The following is a 26052-nucleotide window of genomic DNA, read 5'->3' on the forward strand; positions in this document are numbered from 1 at the left end:
AAGACCCCAATTAGCCAAAGCAATCTTGAGAAAGAACAAAGCTGGAGGCATCACACTTCCTGATTTCAAGCTGTATTATAAAACTGTAGTAATCAAAACAGTATACTACTGGCATAAAAAGATACATAGATCAATAGAACAGAGAGCCCAGAAATAAACCCATGCATATATGATTAATTAATTTACAACAAAGGAGCCAAGAACACACAACGGGTAAAGGATAGCCTCTTCGATAAATGGTATTGGAAAACTGTACAGCCACATGTGAAAGAATGAAACTGAATCCCTGTCTCATACCATACACAAAAATTGACTCAAAATGGATCAGACTTGAACATAAGACCTGAAACCATAAAACTCCCAGAAGAAAACATAGAGGGTAAACTCCTTTGGCTCCTGTGGACACCATAAGCAAAGGTAACAAAAGCAAAAATAAACAAGTGGGACTATATCAAACTAAAAATCTTCTGTACAGCAAAGGAAATCATCAACAAAATGAAAAGGCAACCTATGTGATGAGATAAAATATTTGCAAATCACATATCAAATAAGGGATTCATATCTAAACTATATATAAAGAACTCATACAACTCAGCTGCAAAAAAAAAAAAATCTGATTTAAAAAAGGGAGAGGAACTGAATAGACATTTTTCCAAAGAAGACATACAGGTACCTGAAAAGATGTTCAATACCACCAATAATCAGGGAAATGCAAATCAAAACCATATTGAGACATCACCTCACACCTATTAGAATGGCTATTATCAAAAAGACAAGAGATGACAAGTGTTGGCAAGGGTGTGGAGAAAAGGGAACCCATATGCACTACTGGTAGGAATGTAAATTGGTGCAGCCACTATAGAAAATAGCATGGAGGATCTGCAAAAAATTAAAAATAGAACTACTATAACTATATGATCCAGTAATTCCACTTCTGGGTGTATGTCTGAAGGAAACAAAATCACTACCTCAAAGAGATATCTACATCTCATGTTCACTGCGGCATTACTTATAATAACCAAGATATATATCTATATCTATATACATATATTACATTTTCTTTATCCATTCATCTGTTGATGGACACTTAGGTTCTTTATATATACACACACACATACACAATGGGATGTTATTCAGCCATGAAAAGGAAGGAAATTCTACCATTTGTGACAACATGCATGGATCTTGGGAGCATTAAGCTTAGTGAAATAAGTCAGACAGAAAAAGACAAATATTGTATGATCTCACTTATATGTGAAATCTTAAAAAAAAACAAAAAACTGAACTCACAGAAACAGAGAACAGATTGGTGGTTGCCAGAGGTGGAGGGTGGGCATTAGACGAAATGGGTGAAGGTGGTAAAAAGGTACACACTTCCAGCTATAAGATAAATAAGTTATAGGGATGTTATGTACAGCATGGTGACTATGGCTAACAATACTCTACTGTATATTTCAAAGTTTCTAAGAGAGTAGATCTTCAGAGTTTTCATCACAAGAAAAACATTTTTTATAACTCTGTGAGGTGATGGATATTAACTAGACTTACTGTGGTGACTATTTAGCAATATACACATGTATCAAACCATTATGTTGTACACCTTAAACTAACACAATGTTGTAGGTCAATTATATCAATAAAACTGGAGGAAAAAAGAAGATAGAATATAAATTGATGTTCAGTAAATATGAATGGACAGTGTTAAAAAATAATAAAATAAAATAACCAAAAGAAAAGAGAAAAAGGCAAACTTGAAAGTCACATGCCACAGAAGCAGAGCTTCCACAAGCTTGGGGCCCCAAATCTGTGTGCAACAGAGCTCCCACCACTTTCACACACCACCAACCTTGATACCATTGTCCTGGAACCAAACTGGACCATTTTTGTAAGGGAAAAATAATCTATTGTGTTAAGCCACAGAAATTCAGGGGTTTATTTGTTATAGCAGCTTAACACTAACCCTAACAGTTACTTGTCCACATACATAGGCTTTTTAAAAAAATATTTATATATTTATTTATTTGGTCTTAGTTGCCGGGTCTTAGTTGCGACATGCGGGCTCCTTACTTGTGGCATGCGAACTCTTAGTTGCAGCACACACGTGGGACCTAGTTCCCTGACCAGGGATCGAACCCAGGCCCCCCGCATTGGGAGTTTGTAGTCTTATCCACTGTGCCACCAGGGAACTCCCATACACGTAGGCTTTTGATAAAGATTAAGCAAAATATTCACAAAACACCTGAGTCACAGTAACTCAGTAACGGTTAGTTCCTTTCTGCTCATGGGTCTGCTACCCACTGGAAAATATACCAATAAATTTTTTTTTTTTTTTTTTTTTTGCTTTGGAGCAAGCATTTTCTAGGAATATTTAAATGTACAGATTAGGGCTAACCCCCTAAGCTTATTATCAGGCAACATTTTCTGGAGAGTTCTGACTATTTACATCTTTAAATCACTCTGTCATCTGGAATATGACGTTTGCCTTGAACCCTAACTTGGAGCTGAGAGAGGGAGAGACCTTGGAACAAAGACAGCCATCTCACTCAGTGGATGGCAGGTCCTTTCAAGTTTTCCAAAGTAAGTCATACTTACTTGTACTTTACTAGGGGTCCTAAAAAGAAAAGTCAGCGATGCTTAATGAGAAACATGAAGGGAGAAGCTGTCGATGCAAGAGCTTTTGAGAATGCCGAGCACAGGGACAGTCATGAACCCTGTTTACTCACCAGTTTCCACAAACTCAGGCTACATGAGCAAATACCTATTCTGTATTCTCACCATAAAATTGAGTTTCTAAATTGAGTTTCTAAGTATGTCTCCTAAACAGGGCAAAGAGCTATCCTGTAATATTTAGAGCCTTAACAGTCATCTTCCAAAATCTGTGGCGTTATTCGTGGGGCACTATTGTGTGTATCACAGGACATCACGGTGGTGCGAGTGTTTGCTGCGGATCGTGTTCAGTAACAGTGCTGTGAACTGTTGGTTATGGAAGACTGGCTTTGCCCACCAACCTTGTGATAACTAACTGCAGACTGCCCTATCACTAGTCTTGTTATGACTGATCCAATCAGGATGGAGATCGGTTCCTTTTCCTCAAGTTAGGAACATACCTGATATCTTCCTTTGTAAGAAAAACGAACCATTCTAACAGATTCATTTAAAACCATGTTCAACCAAACTCCTGTTGTCCCCAGAAGGACAGTCTTCTCTCATTTTCCCAGCAGGTGGTCATTAGAACGCTGGCGCTTTAGTGGTTTCCCATAATGCTCTTGGGATGATGACCAAACCCTGCCCGTGGCCTGCAGGCCCAGCCTCACCTCAAGCCCATACACGAGAGCCCTCCAGCCATCCTGGCCATGTCTCAGCCCCACAGAAGAGCCCTGCTCCTTGGAGACTTGGGACCTGTGTCCATGCCTGTCCTCTGACAACCCATTAGGAGGTGGGGCAGCTGGGCAGATGCCTGCCTGGGGTGCTAGTCCCACAAGGGGCACAACCCCTCACAGGAAAGAACCTGAGGTGGAGAAAACTGTACCGTTCTGAAGCTGCTCGGGCAGAGGAGGGAGGTGGAACCCCCAGGGGCCATTAGGCTGCCTTCTTTCGGGAAGACTCTGGTGAGTGAGCCATGGCAGGGAGGTAAGCTTGAAGCCAAGGCTGAAACGCTTGGGAGAGCAGAGCACGAGAGCGTGGTGGTTTTAATGCACGTCCACAAATTCTCCGTTACATCTCCCACCAGGAGGAGGTTCTAGGTCTTGGCAACAGGCGTTGGACTGCCTTGAGGAGTAGAAAGGCATAGAAATGATGTGAGCTGTGTGAGCTCCAACACCAGGTCAGAAAAGTCTATGCAGATCCTACCTAGCTCTCTCTCTCCTGGGTCACTTGCTTCAGAGCTCTGAGGCCACGACGCAGGAGAGACCACATGAGAGGGCACCCGGGGGTGGGGATGCCTAACAGCAGACATGTGAGTGGGGGAACATTCAGATGATTCCAGACCAGCCATTGCCTGAAGGACTGTGTGAGAGATCTGAGTGAGAATCACTGTCTGGGCCTGGTTCACCTCCAAACCATGAGAATGAGAGTAAAAGGAGGGTTGTTTTAAGCATCCAGTTTGAGGATGATTTGCTTTGCAGCAACAGTGAGCGGCATGAGGCTAGGAACTTTAGCCCTGCTCCCTGCTCTTGTATCCCCAGTGCTAGGAACGATGCCTGGTCCAGAGCAGGTCCTCAGTCAATATCTGTCAGATTCATGAACGAATGAATGAACAGAGAATAGGCTCACTCCAGCCACCAGCAATCTATCCTCCCTGCCTTCCTCCGGCCGGCACGCTGCCTCTCCTGTCCCTCCCTCTTTCCTACCTTGCTGACTCCCAGTCAGCCCTTGGATCACTTTCTCAGGGCAGCTGTCCTTGAACTCCCCTATCTAGATCAGCATCCTGTCTGACACTGTCAAGTCACCCTGTGCTTCTCCTTCATGACACTCCTCAGCACTGTCATTACATAACCAAGCACGCTGAAATCCCTGGCTGGCCCGCTGTCACCTGCGATTGACCGTAAGCCACCCGACAGCAGGGACGGGGTCTGTCTGTTCACAAGTGTGTCTCCGGAACTGGACAAAGCCTGGCACAGAGCCGGCTGACGGCACGTCAGAACATTTCTGGAGAAGGACGATATTCAGCTCAGCTGTTTTTACTCACAATAGTTGCGACACCAAACATGTGGGGCTTTTTTCTCACACCAACCAATTTTCCAGTTCTCCGGACACCAGCTCTGGGTGTCCCACAATTCAATTCGCTTCTGACACTGACCGCCCAGAGTTAGCTTCAGACTCCACAGGTTGAAGGGCTCAGTCCCAAAGACTGCCCCACTTCAGAGGCCAGTCACAAGTCGTGGTCCCCAGGCTGCCCGCTTCTGTCCTGCTATGGCTCCAAAGCCAGGGGGGTTCCTACAACCCCCTACTTCAGGTTTGATCATTTGTTAGGACAGCTCACAAATCTGGAAACAGAATAAGTAACTCTGTTACTTACTATTGATTTATTATGGAGGATACAACTCAGGAGCGGCCAAAGAGAAGAACTGCAAAGGGCAAGGTATGGGGCAAGGGCACAGGACCTCCACGCTCTCTCCAGGCTTGCCACCCTCCCCGCACCTTTCTGTTTGTCAACCTGGAAGTTCTCTGAACCCCGCTGTTTAGAGTTTTCTATGGAGGCTTCATGTAGGCGAGAGTGATTAAATCACTGGCCCCTGAAGGACTGAATTCAACCTCCAGCTCTCTTCTCTTCCCGACCGACCGGGAAATCCGGGGTGGGGCTAATCATTACAACCCTTTAGTCATTTCTTGGTCTTTTAGACACAGGCCCTCAGCCCGAAGCTATGTAGCCTCCCCACCACAACCTGTCATCTCATTAGCATAGAGACACTCTTGGCACTCCAGATTCCAAGGGTTTTAGGAGCTGTGTGCCAGGAACCTGGGACGAAGACCAACTATTAAGTTTTTTATGATACCACAACAGCCAATCCCATTATTAGAAGCTGAGAATTCTTAGAATTCTCATTAATACTGAGTTAGAATTGGCCTATAACTACTAGCCTATCCGCCACCAGGCTTTCCAAATCTACTCACACCCTGGTCATCCTCACCACACAGATCCCGGGAGACCCAAGAGGTTGAGTGTCTTCTCCAGGTCTACACAGCAGTCAGGGGAAGAGCTGGAACCTGGAACCAGCTCTCTGCCTCACCAGTTCAATGCTATTCCCATTACACTACACTGCCTCCTGGATATTTTCACGGATGTTAAACGCGCTGTAACAACAAACAAAGCTGGGCGCTTTTTATAATGGAACACATGAAACCGGTGAGGCGTCTTACCACTGGACACATGGTATTCGATACCTACATGAAACAAGAGCTCATGTTGATTCCTTAGGCACCTCCCTGCCAAACGCCTACAGGGTGAGCCCCTGAGCAAACATCGAATTCAGATTTCAATTTGGCTCCAGTTTACTGGACAGACCTGTGTCAGTTCTCTACAGAGGGTTTCTTTTCTCTTCCTTGTCATTCCCAGGGTCTTTGGAGATCGAGGACAGAAATAAACTCCAGGTGATCTGCAATAGTTCAGTTAAGACACCACCCCCGAACAACTGAGCTTTTGAGGACAACGCAATGACTGGGAAAAGACAATATGAAAATTTTAATGTGACTTAATGTGAAAAAGAAAAAAAGCACACAGAACCATGTACTGCATGACGCTAATATATATGTATATGCTTGGAAAACTAGGATGGAAAGATATACAAACTTTAAAATGACATGGCGGGCTTCCCTGGTGGCGCAGCGGTTGAGAATCTGCCTGCCGATGCAGGGGACACAGGTTTGAGCCCTGGTCTGGGAAGATCCCACATGCCGCGAAGCGGCTAGGCCCATGAGCCACGGCCGCTGAGCCTGCGCGTCCAGAGCCTGTGCTCCACAACAAGAGAGGCCACGACAGTGAGAGGCCTGTGCACCGCGATGAAGAGTGGCCCCCGCTCGCTGCAACTAGAGAAAAGCCCTCGCACAGAAACGAAGACCCAACACAGCCAAAAATAAATAAATAAATAATATTTTTTAAAAAATGACATGGCATTTCTCACCCTTCGGATAGGCAAAAAAATAAAAGATTGTTCATCTCCGGTGAATGCTAGTCTCGAAAGGGATGAGTTCTTTCACATACTGTTGGTGAGAGGGTTAACTGGACTGGAATCTGTAGAGAACCAGTGGTCTTATTAAAACAATAAACACACATGCCCTTTGCCCTAAGAATTCGTATTCTGGGTATCTAGTTCCCAAAATTGCTCACTTGTGTGTACAAAGCAGCAATAGGAATAACTACAAAAATCTGAAAACAACTGAAATGTTCACGTGTACAGAAATGGCTGGAAAATTAGTTTGTCCATACAGTGGAACATGATTCAGCCTTAAAAGGAAGAGGTAGATTTATGTGTGGAGGTGGACAAACCTCCAGGAGACACTGCCCAGAGAAAGACAGATGGGCCGGTGCTGGCAGCAGCATAACAGATACAGGAGCATCTCATGTAGGTAGAATGTACATTTGCATATCTCAACAGACATATGGAAATTTTAAGACAACATGTAAACTTCTAGAAAAAGGTTTGGAAGGAGACAGCCCCCTAAATTAACAGGGGTGGACTTTTAACCTCTATTTTGTACTTTTCGATACCTACTTACATATTTAATGCTTTCTTTTTACAACATGTTGTGTACAAATTTTATAAGATTAGTAATGATAGAAGAAAATGTGATACTGCTAAATGAAAAAAGCAAGCTCTAATACAATTATGTTTGAACTCAATTATGTTATAAAGAAGATATGTTACCAAACTGGACTGAGTGGTTTGAAACAGGGACGGGAGTGGGACTTTTTATTGTTTCCTCTTCAGAACTTTGAACCTATTACTATTTTTAAAAAATAACACAAGTAACAATTAAAAAAAAAAAATGGAAAGAGGAAAAAAATGCCCTTAATGTTACGAGTGCTTATAGCTGGGATTACAAGTAATCTTAATTTTCTTTAAAACAAACAAATCTTGGGATTTCCCTGGTGGTCCAGTGGTAAAGAATCCACCTTCCATTGCAGGGGATCCGGGTTTGATCCCTGGTTGGGGAACTAAGATCCCACGCACCGTGGGGCAACTAAGCCCGTGCGCCGCAACTACTGAGCTCACGCGCCTCAACGAGAGAACCCGCATGCCACAAACTACAGAGCCCACACGCTCTGGAGCCCGTGTGCCACAACTAGAGAGAGAAAACCCACAGGTCACAACTAGAGAGAAGCCGGCGCACCACAATGAAGAGCCCGCGCCCCAATGAAAGATCCCACATCCTGCAACTAAGACCTGATGCAGCCAAAATAAATTAATTAATTAATTAAAACAAACAAATGTCAAGACAGAAGACTGGCTTACATTTCTTTAAGCAGGTGGTGGGATCTTAGAAGATTTCTTTTCTCCTTGGTAATTTTCTGCATTTTCCAAATTTTCTTAAGTAGACATGTCTTACTTTTAAAATCAGAAAAGAAAGCAAGCTGTAAAATTTATTTACCATGCAGTTAAGCAAGAAGTCACAAGGTGGGTACAGGATAAATTATAAAGAGACCAGTGGTTTTGAAAGAGTACCCCCTTTGAAAACACAATGCAACATGGAACTTGATGTGTTAGAAAGATAAAGGCAGAGTATGCTAGGAGGGGCCTCATGCCCCACTCAGCAGAAGCCCCATCACACTGCAGAATTCAGGGTTCCAGGAACACCATTAGGAAATGCACTGTACAAACAGACTGGGGCTGCAGGGGGATGGTGGTGGCTTGTGCTAGAATGGCCAGAGAAGGCCTCAGGGAAGCGGCAGAAACTGTGTCAAAACTAAAAGGGCAAGGAGGACATCAGCGGGCGCTCCTGATGTGAGCAGGCATTTGGAGGAGGGCGAAGGTTGTGGGCGGTGGTACAGAGCCGGCGGCAGGGCAGCCAAGTCCTCCCTGAACCGTCGACTGATGACAGGCTTTACGCAGCGACTCATCGGTGAACAGGTGGAGAACGGTTGGGACCAGACTAGGTTCCCGTAGGAGAAGAGAGCCACGGGAGGTTCCCGAACGCATCCATCTGCTGATGGGTACACTCCTGCATATTCAGCCTACCCTCGAGTTACAAGGCACTGGCAGAAGGAAGACAGACCACCTTCTGGGCCACTCAGCTCAAGGTTTTGTCACGGTTGTGCTGCACTTGGGCAGCGCTATCCTAGAAGTAATCCGTATTCCAAGGGCAACAGGGCTGGGAACCCCAAGCCGCAGCTCATGATACCTCCCCTGGGGTTGAGATCCAGGCTGTGGCACCTCAGGCAAGTTGCCTTACCTCTCTGAGCTGCAGATTCCTCACCTGTAAATGGTGATTCAATTATTTATCCAACAAATAGCTACTGAGCATCTGCTGTATGCCAAGTACAGTCATAGAAACTGGGGATGAGTAGTGACCAGATCAGTCCAAACTCCTACCCGCGCAGAGCTTACATTCTAGGGGAATGTAAAATTCCCCATTCCTGGGTTTGTCGAAGGGATTAGATATTTCCTGGAAAGCACTTAGGGTATTAATGATTCTTCATCTAATTCCAGTGTGTGTGGGGTTTTCTTCCCCACAGCACCAAGCGTTTCTCCAACACCAGCTGGCTGTTCGCCCCACCCCCCAAGGTGCACCCTGAGGAGACTAGGATGAGAGAGCACAAGATACTGGCCCTAGAGAGCTGAGGTGCGTATCAAAGGAATGATTTCAACGAGCCCTGACCTTTGCATCTTCCCACACGTAGAAAAGCGCTAAATTCTTTAACTTGTGATGTCTGGTTTTCTTTAATTAACAGTAATCTTTTGATGTTCTGACTGCGTGATCTTTGTAGCAAAACTTCCTACATATCCCGGCTCCTCCCTTACCTCTGCAGAAGCAGTCTCTCAGAGCATCTGAGATGCTGTGTCCTGGACTTAAGTCCTCAGCTTCGTCTGCCAAATAAAACATAATTCTCAAATTTTAGGTTATGCATTTTTTTCAGTCGAGAAACTCAACTCTGACACCGTCTACCTGGAAATAGCCTCAGATCTCGCAAGTTATGGGCTTAATCCCACAAGACTGTCCCCTTACCACTTCAGATGCCAACCGCAAATCCAGGTTGTCACCTGTGCTTCTAACTGGCTACAGACTGAAGGTTCCAACGACCCCCCTCCCTTTGGGTTCAATTAATTTGCTAGAGGGGCTCACAGAACTCAGAGAAACAATTTACTTACTAGATTACCAGTGTATTACAAAAGGATCTGACTCAGGAGCGGCCAGATGGAAGAGATGCACATGGCAAGGTATGTGGGAAAGGTGTTACAGCTTTCCCACTCTCTCCCACTCTCCCTACAACTCCACGCGTTCACCAACCTGGAGGCTCTCCAATCTGTGTCCTTTGGGTTTTTATGGAGGCATCATTGAGGGAGGAGATAGATGGGCCCCAGCTGAGCAGCTGGAATTTGTCTCTTGAGGACAGATACTTCAAGATAAAGATAATTCTCTGCAGAAGCTGATCCCTGCTTGGGTGAAAAAGGAAGCCACGTATTTCTCATTCCTGGGGTCAAGGAGACCTCCCAAACTACATGTGCACTGAAAGGTTGCCCAGGGGTCAGGGAAGGGAGGAAGTGCCAGCCCATAATATGTCCTGCCAGCCTCCCAGAAACCCTCACACTGGAATCCATCTTGGCTAAAAGATGCGCACACACATTGGGCAGGGCCCTAAAATCAGATCAGATACGGACAACTAGCAAGATGATTGGCCCGGGGAAACCTGGAAAAATGCCCCATATGAGCAATTGAAGTCACCCGAAAAGGGCAACTCTCCCTCCGAGTCCACCCGTATGTCCTTTTCACACGTACTCTGCTTCTAATAAACACTTTACCTGCTTTACAACCTACATCTCTTTCCAAATTTTTTTTTCAAAGAAGACAAGAACCAAGGTCATCGTTACATAGGCATAACTGATTAAATCATTGACCAATGGCAACGGATTCAACTTCCAGCCCCCCACCCCTGCCCAGAGGTCAGGGGTGGGACTGAAAGTTCCAATCCTCTAATCACAAGGTTGGTTCTCCTGGCAACCAGCCCCCATCCTTAGGTTCCCTAGGGTCTTTCCAAAAGTCACCTCATTAACATAATAAAAGACACCTTTCCAGTCTCCTCTAGGAAACATCAAGATTTGTAGGAGCTCCGTGCCACAAACAGTGACGAAGAACAAATATATACTTCTTTTTATAAATCACAACATCCCAGGTTGTAATGTGATGTCCTTCTCCTCATTTTATTATTATGCACGTTCCCTATAGCACTTGGCTCCAAAAAGGTACCCAATAAACACCATAGGACTGGCCTACGGATTGAGATCCCTCTATCTGGAAACAAAGTGTCCTTCATTCAGCCCTGAGCTCAGACTAGCATGAAGCTTCCTCTCTCTGCACTCCGCCCCCGGCCTCCAGCACTGTCAATTCCACCTTAATAAACAGGGCTGGGAAGGGAGAAAGAAAGAAACCACGCTTGCCCCCATGCGTCACAGAAAAGGCAGTTGACAGCTCTTCCAAACCCTGGCTCAGCCCTCATTTCCTTGGGGAGATGAGCAAAACCTTTCAGGCTGGTGAGAGCTGGTCCCTTCTCAGGTAGTGCTGACCAGAGTCTTCACCTGGACGCGAACCCTGGATGGACTGCCCTGTGGAGATGACTCAGCCCCTCCGATCAGGCTGGCCCAGGGCAAGGCCAGTCCTCACTTGGTGGATCTCAGCATTAAACGTTCATTTCAACGAGCGCATAGGTGGGGAATCGGCACAACCAGTACATATTCATTCTCAGCCAAGTGGCCAGAAGCGTTGGTATGAGTTGAAAGGAGAAAAAAAAAATTGTAAGCAAACTTTAGGACGTTATCCTTGGGGCTCCAAGAACGAGCTCCACCAAAAATCTAGCTGGTGCGTATCTTGATACGTAGTGACAGTCTCCAGCTTTCCTCACCAACTACATGCTGGTGTTCTGATGCCAGCGTCTATTTTTATAGCCTGTGTCATGCAAAGGACCAGACGGCAGTTGGAGACAGAGGGACAGGGCACAAGAGGCGAGGGCACAGGCAACGGGGCCCACATCCTACTCGGACTCCAACAGCAAACCCTTCTGAGCAGAGTCTAGGACAGCAGCCAAGCCCACCCTCCTCTGCAGCTTCATCCCCCATTACAGCCCAGACCTCGAGCTCCCTTGGGGCTGGGACTTTATCTGCCTCGTCCACTGCTCTAACCCCAGGGCCTGGAGCACAGGAGTGCGTAATGAGTGAACGACGCACGTCCCGGTGCATCAACTCCAGCGCACTGCACTTACCGGTCCCCCCAACCCCAAGAGCCCCTTCCGCTGACTCAGTGTCTGTGCCATCTCACTCTCTCGGCCCAGACGCCTTCTTGACCTTGTTAACTCGCTCATCCTTAAACTCAGCTCAAATCCCACCTCCCCCTAGAAGCCTTCTCTGAACCCAAGGCTGGGTGAGGTCCTCCCACACGGGGCAACCACAGCCCTCCCACAACACTCCTCAACGCCACAGGCTTGTGTCAGCTTCCTCGCCCACCTCCCCCCAGGGCTCGGTGGATGCGGAGCTGAGAAAGCAGCAGGTAGTCATTAGATGTGTGTGGGAAGAAGGAAGGGACGGAGGGAAGAAAGGACACCAAGAAGGATGCTGTGGTTGGAGAAGCACCTGTCACTGAAACCTACGGCAAACTGAACAAGAACAAAGCACTGAAACCCAATAGATCAATGAACCACTGACCAACAAGGTAACCGGGAAAAGACAGCAGGAAGTGGTAGCGAAATACTTCTCAGTGGGTTTAAGTGGGAAGCTGAGGTCACTCTGCTGTGGCCTCTCCTCCTCTGGAGGGGGGCTGGGTGGTGGATGGAGAGGAGGAGAAACGTTGGGAGGATGGGTGAGTGGGGGCACTTGGAAGGCTCATGAGCAAGCAGTTCTCACGGGCTCGAGTTCTCAGAGGCTCCTCTGGTCTTGAGGCTGAAGGCCATTTCTTCTGGGGTAACCTCCAACTGCTGAAGGGAATCCACTAGGACTCACTCCCTCAAAGCTGTTAAGAACATGGCCTGAGGGCTTCCCGGGTGGCGCAGTGGTTGAGAGTCCGCCTGCCGATGCAGGGGACACGGGTTCGTGCCCCGGTCCGGGAAGATCCCACATGCCGCGGAGCGGCTGGGCCCGTGAGCCATGGCCGCTGAGCCTGCGCGTCCGGAGCCTGTGCTCCGCCACAGGAGAGGCCACAGCAGTGAGAGGCCTGTGTACCGCAAAAAAAAAAAAAAGAACATGGCCTGAGTTAAGAAAGAGGGATAATGAGGACTTTCCATTGTCCTGTTAGTCCGGCTCCCAAAGACGGGAACAGAGGCCAGGATTTAAGACACATGATCTGGGAATAGAGACTATTTTTGGCTGGAGCTTTCTTAGCACAGCATTTCCTTCCAGGACAGACACCTCCAGTTGCCCCTCAATATTCATTCCTTCCTTGCCAACAGAATCTTGATTTGGTGGGGGGCGGGGGAGGGAAAGTGTGGCAGAGATGGCCAGCTCACCATGAGACCCATCTCCTCTTCCTCCTAGGCACAGGGCTGGATCACATTTCCCAGCCTCCCTTGCAGGAAGTGTGGTCATCTGACTGAGCCCTGGCCAATGGAATGTCAGTGGAAGTAATCCTCCATCTTCAAGTCTGGCCCATAAAATCTTCCCATACTCCATCCTCCATGTCCCTTCCTCTTCCACTGATTGATGCAAATGAGCATGGCAGCCTTAAGAGCCTGGGTCCCTGAACGGCCTTTTGGAAAAGAGGCCCTACCTCCCTAATCAGGAACAGCCATTTTGGACTTTGTGTGAGCAAAATGTAAATGTCCGCCATATTTGAGTCATTAAATGTACCGCTGACCCTTGAACAACATGGGTCCACTTATAGGCAAATCTTTCTCAATAGTAAATACAGTACTACGTGATCTGAGGCTGGCTGAACTCACAGATGCGGAACTGTGGCTATGGAGGGCCAACTATAAAGTTACCTGCAGATTTTTTACTTGGGGGTTGGGGGAGGTCAGTGCCCCAAACCCATGTGTTGTTGAAGGGTCAGCTGTATTCGGTTTGTTTGTTTCAGCGGGGAGCCTCCCTAACTGTTCTAAGCAGCAATGTGCCCTGCTAAATGCTCACATGGCCATTTTAACTGGGAGTGACCGTGTGACACAGTTCTGGCCATGGCACATCAGAGGAGGTCTGCTGGATGTTTGGGGGAAGATGTCTGCTTTCCTAATAAAAGGTACCCATGTGGCTGGTGTCTCCTTCCTGCAGCAGCCATTTTGCCATCATGAAGAAAAGGCCGAGAAAATAACAGAGTGTCAGTCCAGACAGACATCAGCTGTTGAGACCAATGCCAGCAACCACTACCTTCAAACATCTTGTTACATGAGAAAAATAAACCACTGTCAACTTAAGCCACTAAGGTAGGGTTTTCTGTTGCTTTGCAGCCAAACACAATCCTAACCGCTTTGCAACCATTCATTCACCCAACCTTTATTGAGGCCTATTTCATGCCAGTTCTTGGGCTAAGGATGAAGATTCAGGGGTGAGCTGGGTGTAGCCCCTGCCCTCCAGAAGCTCCCAGTCAAGCTGGGGAGAAGGCCTCTGAGCAGACAACCTGCGTGCAGGGGGAACGGATGCTGCAGTGACACACTATGTCCTGGGGGTGGGGGCAGGGGGCGAGGTGGGTGGGTGTGCACTGAGGCAAGGAGTTCCCCACTCCCTTTCTGGCACTGGGCACACACAGCAAACACCCCTCAAGCTATAAAAAAGCGAGTAGCGAGAACGTGCTATGCTCGGCCGAGCCAGGCAACTGCAACTACTTGCCGCATGTTGAGTCCCTAAACACCATCAATTGATGCAACTGTTTCAAGATAGTCAGCAGTCATTAGAGCAAGATGCACAAGAGGAGAACATAAAAACACATACGCCGCTGACTCAGAAACGCTGGAAATTACGTGAACCGAGGATGAGGCAGGCTGGCCTAGATCATCCTGCCTATTGATATTCGGATCTCCTAAAATATACTCTCTTTCTCAAAGACAGAGTCATGTTTCACCTTGAAGACAGAGCCCAAAGAATCAAACGTCTAAGCCATGACCTTCAACCATAAATGTCCAAGCTCCGACTCTCAGGTCTGTGCTTCCATTAAGAACCGTGATGGAGACAAACTGGTGACAGAAGTCAACCCCATCTGGGAAATCAAGAGGCAACCAAACCAGAGAAGTCAGAGCAGCTAGGGAACAAACCGGAAACTAGAGAAAAGGTTTTCCTCCTTTTAACTCAATGCTGCCTACACACAAATGTTTTTTTTTTTTTTAATGAATGGCATTACTTGCCATTTCTTTACTTTCCAAGAATGGGGAAAGTGTTTTAAGAAAAAAAGACAAAGCCTCATTGACTTCAGACTCCAGAAGTTTAAAAATGAATAAAATAAGCAGGCTCTCCAATAAGAGAACTTATTATCAGGCTTCCAGTCTGACTGCTGTTTCATGAGTACAAAGAACTCCAGTGCAGAGCAGCGGGTGTGCTAATCACGCAAGGCAGAGGAGCGCTCGAGTTCTGAGGCAGCAATCACAGGCTTCTCTAGTCCTCAGCCCGCCGCTGGGGGCCACCGCAGGATGGCAAGGGCTTGGCTGGGCAGGCTGCCACACTGGAGTTTCTTTGTAGAACACGTGGAGCAAGGAGGGGTGAGGTCTGAGGTGGAAGGACCTCCCTTTCCAGGACCTGTTATTAAACCCAAGCCTATCAACAGTTTCCCAGAGACCTTCAGATGAAGAAGATTCCAGCTATGGCAGACACAGGACACATGATAGTGTTAAAGAGAAAACCACAGGCCCCAAGTGGCATCACTTGTGTTAAAACCCATGATACCAAACCTAGTTTTATTACCTAACCTAATTGCAGCTTCAGCCTTCCCCAGAAATGTAATCTTAATTGGCCAGTCTGGAATTTTCTGGCCAGCACCAATGAAATAATCTGTCACATGGGTCCTCTCTATCCCCCCACATCCCCCAAAGGAAGTAGAGGTAAACGACATGATAGACCCTTGCCCCTCACCCAGAAGGTGACCTGGCCTGAAGCAACCCTTGACTTTCTTTTACTAATAGCCTCCTTGCCCCTCCCTCCTTCTATTTAGTGCAGCTCCTCAGAGGGGGCTTCTACTTACAAGATGGGATGCTGCCCAATTCACGACTCGTTGAACAAAGCCAATTAGATCTTCACATTTACTCGGTTGGATTTTGTGTGCGAGCGGTAGTCTGGCCTCTGCCTCAGGTTAGTCCCCTACCCGCCCTCGGGAGCAGCTGTGCCATTCCTCACTCAGAGAACTGGGTCTCTGATAGAATCGTGGGCTTCCAGGGCTGCTAGAGAGCCAGCCCAGAACAGTGGTCAGGGCATCTGGTGCTGTCGACCAGGACCGAGAACAGCGCTGGCAAACCAGGTGAGTAAACACGGGGTTTACAGTCTCGTATCACGCTTCCCACTAACAACCTGAGGCCAAGAGTGATAGTTAAAACGTGAACAACCAGCGTGTGTCAGACACAGACCAGTCAAATGAGCGCCTGTCTTCAACAGTTGGCAAGGCCACGTCACCACTGTGTACCCGCTGAAGACCATCTGCCAGCCCCCTGCCACCACCCCCAGTCACGGTGAACCCTTCATAGGCTACACCCTAGCCTCTCATGGCCATAAAAGGTTGCCTGGAGCCAGGTGAGTGCCTGGGAAATGCCTGCGCTATTATTCCTGTCCTTCGCTGTGAACTTAAGTGTGATATCCTCCGTTCCATGAGGACAGAGGCTATGTGTATCTTACCCGTCATCCTACACCCACCATCTCAGTGCAGTTGGTTGGTACCAAAAATGTTTTTTGGATGAATATGTTAAGGAATGAATGAATAGTAAAAAACAAAAACAAAAACAAACAAACAAAAAACAGCTAACATTTAAGCATGCACTCTGTGTTCTAAGTCCTTGTCATGCACTATCTCATTTCAGCTTCACAACAATACCATGAAGTAAGTTTTATCATCACCTCCATTTCACAAAAGAGAAGAAGCCAAGGCATAGAGAGGTTAAGTAACTTATCCAAGGGTACAAGTTTAATCATGATAAATCCAGGATTTAAAGCCAATCTGGCTTCAGAGCCTACCCGCTGAACCACTACACTGTGATGAGGACACAATCACAGGAACTTTTGTATTAGGAAGTCATCAAAAGAGAACCTCTATACAACATTGTAAATCAATTATACTTCCATTAAAAAAAATTAAATTAAAATCAAAAAAGAGAACCTCTGACATCCACAAACCCTGAAAAATCCTTCCAGACAGTTTCTGACGGCGCTAAGCATACACTGTTTGTGTTTGTTCGGCTTACAGAACATTGTAAAGATGTTCTGTAATTTTCAAATAACTATGTAACCACATTGAGTTATCAAGCAACTGTAGCAGGAAATCCACGTACATAGTATTTCTCCACTCAAGAGACCTGAATTCTAGGGGAGCTCTTATAAAGACTCTGTGGTCCCATGTCCCCATCTCTAAGAAGATCCCAGACTTGCTAGAAGGACTGAACAAGATCATGGACATAGTTGCCTATTTAAATGGTAAGCTACTACATAAGCATAATATATGACCATAAAATTAATATATTTCAATAAAATGACAGACCAGAATTTCTATTACCTATCAATCTATACTTGTCAGAGTTTTGTATTTGCATATACTTCTACCGTAGTTCCTATTTCTATCTCTCCACATTTCAGTAACAACGTTTACAGTTTAATTTATTTCTGTAAGACTGTGTCCCTCTGTTATCACTTCTGAGTTTCCAGACATTTCTACATCCCCTACCTTAATCCAACTGCTCCTTTCATTTTAGAAGCATAGTTAACAAGGCAGTAAATGTCTTATTCTAACTTCAAATTCTCCTATATTAGCAGCCGACACAACTAGCAAACAGAGCTTCATCTGAGCTTTATAGCTAAAAAGCTCAACATGATACTGCTCTATCTCTGAAGGCCTGAAGTTTGGTGTTAGGTCCAAGAATGAGGTGGGTCTAGGAAAGTAAGCTGTGGTTTCTGTTAGCTGGCAAGACACATGTCTCCATGTAATTGAGGGGTAGCTCAAATAGTATTCCAACTATTTGTAAATTGGGTGTAAATGAGGAGTCTGACCACAAACAGGAGAGGAGAGGACAGGAGGGGGCAGGCGGTATCAGGACCCGGTGCAATAATTTTCATCTTAGTCTGTTCTTTAAAGCTCTGGTTTCTATGCTGTTGATTGTGGCTCTCTCTAAGGAAGTTGGTTATACACAGAGACAGAGAGAGTGGTAAGCAGATGACAAAAGGATGCCTCATAATACAGAAACATGAACACATACATTGGGGAAGTGACTACGCAAATACACACAGAATTTACAAGTTCCTAAGTTGCTACCACTAGATATTTGAGTTGCCCAACCTCTCCTCCACCCTAGTACCAGTACAGAGGTGGCTCGATCAATGTGTGCAGTGCAGGCGGGTGGGGCAGAGGGACCAGGAGGGAGGGAGGGAGGGCCCGGAATGCAGGGATGAATCCCAGATACTCCTTGCGGAGTAGAGGATATGGGTGAAGGCTGCCTCCTGGCTGCAGGAACCACATAACTAGGCTCCTCCAAGTCCTTTCTCAATGCCTTTATTTTTTCCTTAATAAATTTTATTTATTTACTTATTTATTTTTGGCTGTGTCAGGTCTTCACTGCTGCGCGCGGGCTTTCTCTAGTTGCGGTGAGCGGGGACTACTCTTCATTGCAGTGCGTGGGCTTCTCATTGCGGTGGCTTCTCTTGTGGAGCACAGGCTCTAGGGCACGTGGGCTTCAGTAGTTGTGGCACGAGGGCTCAGTAGTTGTAGCTTGTGGGCTCTAGAGCGCAGGCTCAGTAGTTGTGGCGCACGGGCTCAGTAGTTGTGGCTCGCAAGCTCTAGAGCACAGGCTCAGTAGTTGTGGTGCACAGGATCAGTTGCTCCGCGGCATGTGGGATCTTCCCGGAACAGCGCTCGAACTCGTGTCCCCTGCATTGGCAGGAGGATTCTTAACTACTGCGCCAGCAGGGAAGCCCTCAATGCCTTTTTAATCATTAACATCCTCCATGCTCCTGCAATGTCTCCTCTCTTCGTTACTGATAGCCCTGTTTCTTTTCCAAAGCCAGTGGCCTCCCTAACCAAGGCCCAAGAAGATTCAGAGCAGCCTCCTGGTTCTAGGGATGAAGGCTACTTACTATCCTGGAGTCTGCGGCTCAGGCCACCCTGGCCCTCCTGCCTTTTGGACTCAGAGCAGACCTACAGGTCATTCCCGGTTCACGGGTGCCTCCTCGTGGCTGCCTTGCAGGATCTCCAGGTTGAGGGGCCTTAGCAGGCCCTACACCATCCGCAAGGCTGCCCAGCAGGCTCAAGAAGAGTGTGCGGGAGGCTGCTTCTGCCAACAGGCCCACCATCCTACCAGAAGGCAGCTGTTACCTCTTCTCCACCCCCTAAGTGCAGGGGCACAGACCCTCCCAGCCGCATCTCTTTTGGCCACCGGCCTGAACGCTCCCCTCAGCATCTCAGGTGTGAGCTGCCTCCCCCAGACCAGATCCCAGACCAATGGCATCACTCAAGCCACCTTTTCCAAAGGGGCACAACCCTCATCCAAACCTTCAAATGGCTCAGTGCTCTCCCAGCCCTCACCTGGCTTTCAAGGCTTTCTAGGAAGCAGAACAGTGGGCCCAGCACACCTTATTCCAGGTAACTGTGGGGCCGTTTTTCCAATCACAGTGACTTTGCTCAGAATGGCAACCCCTCCACCTGAATGTGGGCCCATGTCCTCATCCACCAGCCCAGAGCCTCGTCCCGGGGCTGAAGTCTACCTCCGTGAGTTTTCAGGACCTTGGCTATTCTGCTACCCTTTTTCCTACCCCCCTCCACAGAGGAAGTTCTCTCTCTCTCTTCCTCTCTCGCTCCCCCCCTTTCTTTCTCACTCACAAACTGCAGGCATTAATTAAATGTCTTCTAGAAAACAGATTTTCACCAGCTGCAGCTATCCTGGGTATGAGCCAGACCTGGAGACACAGACAGTCCAGGTGAGGAAGATAAGCCCATGACAGCTGTGAACCTGTGGGCAGTGCAGGTTCCCACATCAAAGGGACATTCTGAATTCCAGCCCTTTCCATACTCCTGAGAAAAGGGGACACAGGTTGCTCCCACCCCTTTAGCCTCTGGCCGTTCTCTCCAGAGCTGGCCTTTGACAGAGGCCGAAGAGCTAGACTTTGATCTACCTGCCAGTGGGTCACGGCCACTTCCCACGGACAGAAACATCTTGCCCAAACACCAGCCTCCCTCCCCCGCAACAGCAGCAAATCAGATTGCCCGAAAAGTGCAAGAAGAGGCGCTCCCAGCTCTCCCTGGTGTGGGCAGCAGCCACTGGAGTGAAGATGCTGTGGTCTGAAGCAGGCAGCAGGGCTCCGCAAGGGGCTTCCCCCACCATGCGCAGGGATGAGGGACGCTGAAGGGGGCCGCGGCCACAGCTCAGGGCCCTGGAGGCTAAGCCGTGGAGGACGCACCCCTCAGCAGGAAGCCTTAGCTGCCCGCAGTGCCCCTCACCTCACCCTAGCTGTGGCATGAGGACAACTGCTTTGCTTCACGGAAATTCTGGAGTGCCCTCTGAGGTCAGAGACCCAGCTGTCAAAGCCTGACCCATAAATTGAGCTCTCTGCCCCCAATATACACAGAAATGAATGTCTCTGTTGAGATAAGGTATTTCTTTAAAATCTGATAAATCAAAGGATGATGTTTTGGAAACAGTGCAGCACAACGCAGAACCATGGGTAATGGACTCAGCCCGGATTCAGGAAAGACACCCACTTCTTTACTAGACAAACACTGAGTACCTGTCACTTAGAGGGTGCCAGGCTGGGTCTGGGGCCACAAAGATGGTTCCACCCCACAGCTGAAGGTCATCCTGGGCAGTGGGGCATCTGACATTCAACAACTCATCACACAGCAACCTGGCGGGGGTTGAGGGGATACCCACAGGAGTGTGTAGGCACTCAGAGGGAGCCTACCCAGCCCCAGTGTGACCTTGGGCTAATTACTTACTAATTCACTACTCAACAGTGAACGAATATTGAGCTAATTACTCTTCGAGCCAATCACTAAAAAGGAAGAGTTGCAGATATCGCAGTTCCGCAAATGCTCCAAATGCAGTGCTCCAAAGGTCAGGTGGCCCATCTAGGCCCTGGTGCCCAAAAGTAGCATCCCAAGCATCATCAGTGAGGGTGGGCTGGCCAGGAGCTAATCTGTAGAAGAGACACAACTCCTACAAGCCCTTTCTCTAAAATAGGCAATTAACTTAATCCAAGACTTACTGAAAGCCAGGAGAAGGGATGGGGCAGGTTCATGCACTGGCTTTCTGGCTGTCACCCTGCATCTCCACCTCTCTCCAGGGAACACGAGGCTTTTCAAACCACCTGCTTTAGATCCTCTTCGCACAGATGTCCTGACGGGGCACCAACACCTCCGAGGAGGAGTTGTTGCCAAGCTCCGTCCGCAGTCACGTCACGTCTGTGAGGCTGGCTGGGCACTGCCTGTTCCACACTCGGGTTCACCCGCGGGCCTTCTGCAAACAGCAACAGATGTTCCCAAGTTGTGGAGCCTTCTTGAGGCTCCCTTGGCCGTCCACCCCACACTTGCCCATTCGCACGCGATCTGATTCCACATCTCTCCTGATTTTACTTTTCGAATGCTTACAAAGCATCTTTGTGTTCCCACGAAGGCACTGGCCACCCAGGCGGGGATGTCCTCCCTCCCCTCGAAACGCCCCGCCGAAGCGGGAATATATGGCTCCACATCCTCCGGCACTGCTAATCCTTTAACCACCCACACTTAACACCTTGAAAGACGGCTGCAGCCGCCAAGAAGGCCACCAGCTCGAAGCACAACCAATTTCGTGTGTGTAACAAAGCCGGCTTCTTTAAAAGACTGCGACCTAAGCAATTTCACGAGCAAAAACAACGCCGGGGGTGTAAACCACGCAGTCCTAACCTGAGCATCCTGGAATGTTAACCTGCGCACGCAGCGGCCCCCTCCGCTGGGCCCCGGGACTACCGGGCGCAGGTAGCTGCCGGCAGGAGCCGGCCCCACCCCCGAGGAAGACGGCAGAGAACTTGCCGTCACCGCAGCCTCCTTACCTGGAGACCAGCTGGCTCGCCACGGCCGTGGAAGGGGGATCCTGCGAGCTCCAGTTCCGGCAGGAATCAGGCGGCAGGCGTGCGGGGGCCGGGCAGGAGCGGGCTGGAGGGGCGGGACCGCGGATGGAGGCAGGCGAGGTGCGGGGCTGGAGGTGGAGAAGCAGGACGCAGCGCGGGTGAAGGGAGGCACCCACCGGAGGCTGCGGGGCAAAGGCCTGGGGAAAGGGCGGCGGAATCGTAGGCCGGGTTAGGGGGCGCTGGGGCTAGGAGAGGGGACGGTGGATGAGAAGGCGGGGACTGGGATCCGGGCGCGTGGGCGTGGGGGAGTGGAAGCGAGTCGGGGGCTGGGGTTTGGAGAAGGGGCGGGGATGGAGGAGGGAGCTCAGTAACGGGGGTTCAGACCCGGAGCTCACAAGCGCGCCCCCGACCCCCCACCCCTCTCCCACCGGAGTCACCGCCCGGTCGTCCCGGCCTTGGCGCGTCCAGAGGACCCCTTCGGCCTCCGAGACCGGCACCCCGGGACACCCGCCCGCCTCGAGCCTCCGCGGGAGGCTCCGCTCAGCCTCAAAGGTAAACACCCCGACCGCGGCCCGCGCCGCGCTCACCGCCCATGGTCCCGGCCCGGCCCCGGCTCCGCCACAGCGCGCCCGGCTCCGCGCTCGCCGCCCGCTCCGCCCGGCGCAGGGGGAGGCGAGGGCGGCGCGCAACGACTTCGGGGCAGCGCGACGGTGCGCAGCGTCCCCTAGTGGCCTCGCCGCCCTCGAGCTCCGCCCCGGAGGCGGCGATGCGGTGCGGCCCGGCCGGCCGGAAGGGAGCAGAGGGACTGCGGAGAGGACACTTGATGGGAGGAGGTCAAACACAGGCCCCAGAGACGGGCCAGTCTTCAGAGATCCCAGCGTGCGAAAGTCACGGTCACGGGCACCCTGAGTGCGCGGGGACCGCGGCCACCTGAGCGCAGGGCCTCTGCGCGCGTAACAACGCGGGACTCGGGATCAGGGATGCATGGACGCACGCCTAGGCCGGGTACACAGTAACGGCCCGGGGCCCTAGTGTGGGTGCCTGTGGACCGTGTGCCTGACCCGGCGCCACCCGGGGGCCGGTGCTGAGCTGGACGCGAGTGTTTGGGGTCCACCATTGCCGGTGACTGATCCAAACTGTCACGATTCTCGCCACCTTGCCCCCCCCCCCCCCTGCAGGCTACTCCACGTTTCCCTTCCGGCTCCCACCACATCCGGCCCTGTGTGTCAACTCTAGACCGTCACCCTGCTGTCTCTGGATGGCCTGCAGGCGCCCTGGCGAGGTCGCGGCCCGGGCAACGTCTCTCCCCACCCCTTCCCCGTCCCGTGGTTCTCAGCGTTCTCGGAGCTACTGGAGAGCCACAGAGCACTTGACTGATTTCTGTAACTCCCTGTTAAGACACCCGAGAGACGTGCAGTTGAACTTGATATGATACCGTATTGGGGGTCATTTCTTTCAAATGTTGGGTCCCAGCTGGTGGTGATTCCTACCTGATTTCTCTGCGTGAGATGATCTGACCAACTGCGACTGTCAGACAGGACTTTGGTGTCAGTTCAGGAACTGCAGTGACCCCTACGTGCCCTAGAGCAACTGATCTTGCGGAAAACAGGCTCCTAAGTATATTTACTATTGACCTCCCGGGGCGCACTTTCTGGAGGAGTTTCTCACTTGGCCTCTGCTTTCACTCCTATATTGATGGCTCCCTAATCGACGACACTCGACACGGAGATGCTTTACCCATATTTCTACCTACTCTCTGGTTTTCTGCTTAGAACTTTCCATCTCAGTTCAGCACTCCCAGCACCAAATTCTATCTCTTGCCAGCTCCCAATTACATCTGCTCTATGGTCTCACCGTTTATGCAGCCCCCTGGTTTGCCTTCCTCAGCTGAAGGCTCAATGTCCAGGGAGGCTTTGCTTCTAAATCCTGATAACCTGCTTTTCTCTCCCCATTTCTGGGATGCCACACTGTGCTCAGCTCCTTCCTGCCCTGACCACTGACACAACCCCTTCCCAGTCATGAACCGCACCTCCCAGCACAAAATCTTTTCACTGTCCACCTCAGCATTGCCCCAGACTCTCCCACCTGTTTCTCAGTCCACCGCACCCCACCCCCACCCAACACCTCTCCTCCTTCCCTCCACGAACCTGCTGGCTGTCCTCTCACTAATTCCAGGCTCTACCCCTTCCCCGGTGCTGCCTCCGTCTTCCCTACATGAGTTAGGGCACTTCCTGCTCTAAATGACAGGCAACCCAATTCACACTCGCTTAAACAGAAAGGAATTGATTGACTTACGTAAATTAAAAGCTCAGGGCACTGTCTGCTTCAGGCCCTGGAAACCAAAGCCTTCAAGGACTCTCCATCTCCCAGCTTTGCTTCCTTCCATGTGAGCTATACTCTCGGGCTCCATGCGAGACCCCAGCAGATTCAGGCTCACAACCTCGCAGCAGCAAAGCCAGCAGAAAAACGGCTTCTCTTTGCCCACCCTTCCCGCAAGCCTGTGTCCCGACTCTGCTTGGCACGACTGGGTCACCTGTCCATCCTGTTCTCCCAGCCACTGTGAGCGCCCCCTCTCTGCTACCTTCTCATCCTCCACAGGGAACCAGTGCCTGCTCCTGGATCCCTTCTCTGTCACAGTGGGACTGAAGGTGACACGGGACACCATTGCTAACCATTTCCCCACAAAGTATACCACAATACGCTTCACCTAGCTGCAGCCCTCCTGTGTTGGCACGGGGTGTTTTGTTCCAAACAAGAAGTGGGGCACAGGCCCTCTCTCTTTACAACTTCCTCCTCAGCCTATCTGGGATTTCTGTCTTTGTATCATACCCCCTCCGTAAGTCAAGACTTGGTACGGAGATGGCCTCAGGCCCCTCGGGGAACCAGACGTCATATTCTTCCTAGACTCACCCTCTCAATCTCTTTCCTCACTTTCCCTATTCTCTGATGGCTTAATCCCCCCTTCCGTTCTGAAGGAGGTGTCCTCTCCCTCCTCCCTGTGGATTTTGGGTTCGGAGCGGTACCCACCCTTCCCTGCCCCTGGGGCAGTAACACTTCTTGGGTGAAACTTAAAGGAGGAAGGGGCTACAGGAAAGAAAAAGATTTCCACAGGGAAAATATATATTGGGCAGCATCTCAAAACCGTTCCCCCCATTAAACCTCTTTCCTCTGTTGTTGTTGAGGTAAGATGGGGCCTGAAGCAGCTGGTGGCCTTCTGACCAGCACCAGGGGATGCCATGCCAGAGCCGACACAGGAAAACAGAGTCCAGAGACAGGCAGCTTCCTGTTGCTCCTAAAACTAGGACCTGGATTTTTCAAGTACATGTATCCCTGCTTCTCCCCAAGCAAACTGGAATTGGTTCTACTATCACTTGTACCCAAGAGTCCTGAGTAGCACAAACCCATAGCACAGCTCCTGGCACGTTGGTCCCTGCCAAAGAGTAACCATCAGCATCTTTGTTCATCGGATACAGGAGCAAGCTATGCCCATCGATGACGATAAAACAGAGTAGAAAGGAAAAAGCGCAGTGCCGTTGGTTCCAAACCTTAGTCTCCCCTTCTATTCCCAGCATTTGTCCTTGCCACACACACATCTTGGCCCCCCAGGGAAACTCAAAATTTGTTCAAAGTCGAACCCTCCCATCTTATAAAAATAGTCCCAGGGGCTTCCCTGGTGGCGCAGTGGTTGAGGGTCCGCCTGCCGATGCAGGGGACACGGGTTCGTGCCCCAGTCCGGGAAGATCCCACATGCCGCGGAGCGGCTGGGCCCGTGAGCCATGGCCGCTGAGCCTGCGCGTCCGGAGCCTGTGCTCCGCAACGGGAGAGGCCACAACAGTGAGAGGCCCACGTACCGCAAAAAAAAAAAAAAAAAAAAGTCCCAGACTCAGCCAAGTCATGAATATTCTGGCAGGCAGCACTTGCTGTCATTTGATGCAAGCAGTCCCTGCCTGAGCTGCTGGGAGCAGATGCCATCTTCAATTCAGTTTCAACCCGTTGAGCAAAAAAGAGCTGAACAAATATTTGTACAGCCTCCTTTGTCCTGCACTGTAGACTTAGAGGAACAATGGGCTACTGCTCCCACCCTGAAAGGGTTGACTGGGGGAAGACAGTTAGTCTCTGACAGAGTCTGAGGTCACTTAACAATACCAGGGAGGCCCCTAGGGGCCCAGGTGAACTGGTTTATTAGCACCAGGTTCTAAGT

General features: G+C 49.6%; 1 protein-coding gene across 5 annotated transcripts in view; it reads right to left on the reverse strand.

Annotated features, from left to right (window-relative positions):
- The window catches only part of PXYLP1 (2-phosphoxylose phosphatase 1), a 68668-nt gene extending 45991 nt beyond the window's left edge, over positions 1-22677 (reverse strand). Inside the window, exons 1-3 of one of the 5 annotated variants that reach the window (XM_079922773.1) lie at positions 22439-22677; positions 21834-21979; positions 21012-21262 (exon numbers count right to left, since the gene is read on the reverse strand). The gene's annotated coding sequence lies outside the window, so the exon portion shown is untranslated. Of the gene's footprint in view, positions 1-9458; positions 9502-21011; positions 21345-21833; positions 22159-22438 lie in introns of those variants that run through there. The other 4 variants (XM_079922772.1, XM_079922771.1, XM_079922774.1 and 1 more) reach the window with 4 other exon arrangements.
- Positions 22678-26052: the final 3375 nt, after the last annotated feature.

Source organism: Stenella coeruleoalba (assembly GCF_951394435.1).
Source record: "Stenella coeruleoalba genome assembly, chromosome: 5".
Classification (NCBI taxonomy): domain Eukaryota; kingdom Metazoa; phylum Chordata; class Mammalia; order Artiodactyla; family Delphinidae; genus Stenella; species Stenella coeruleoalba.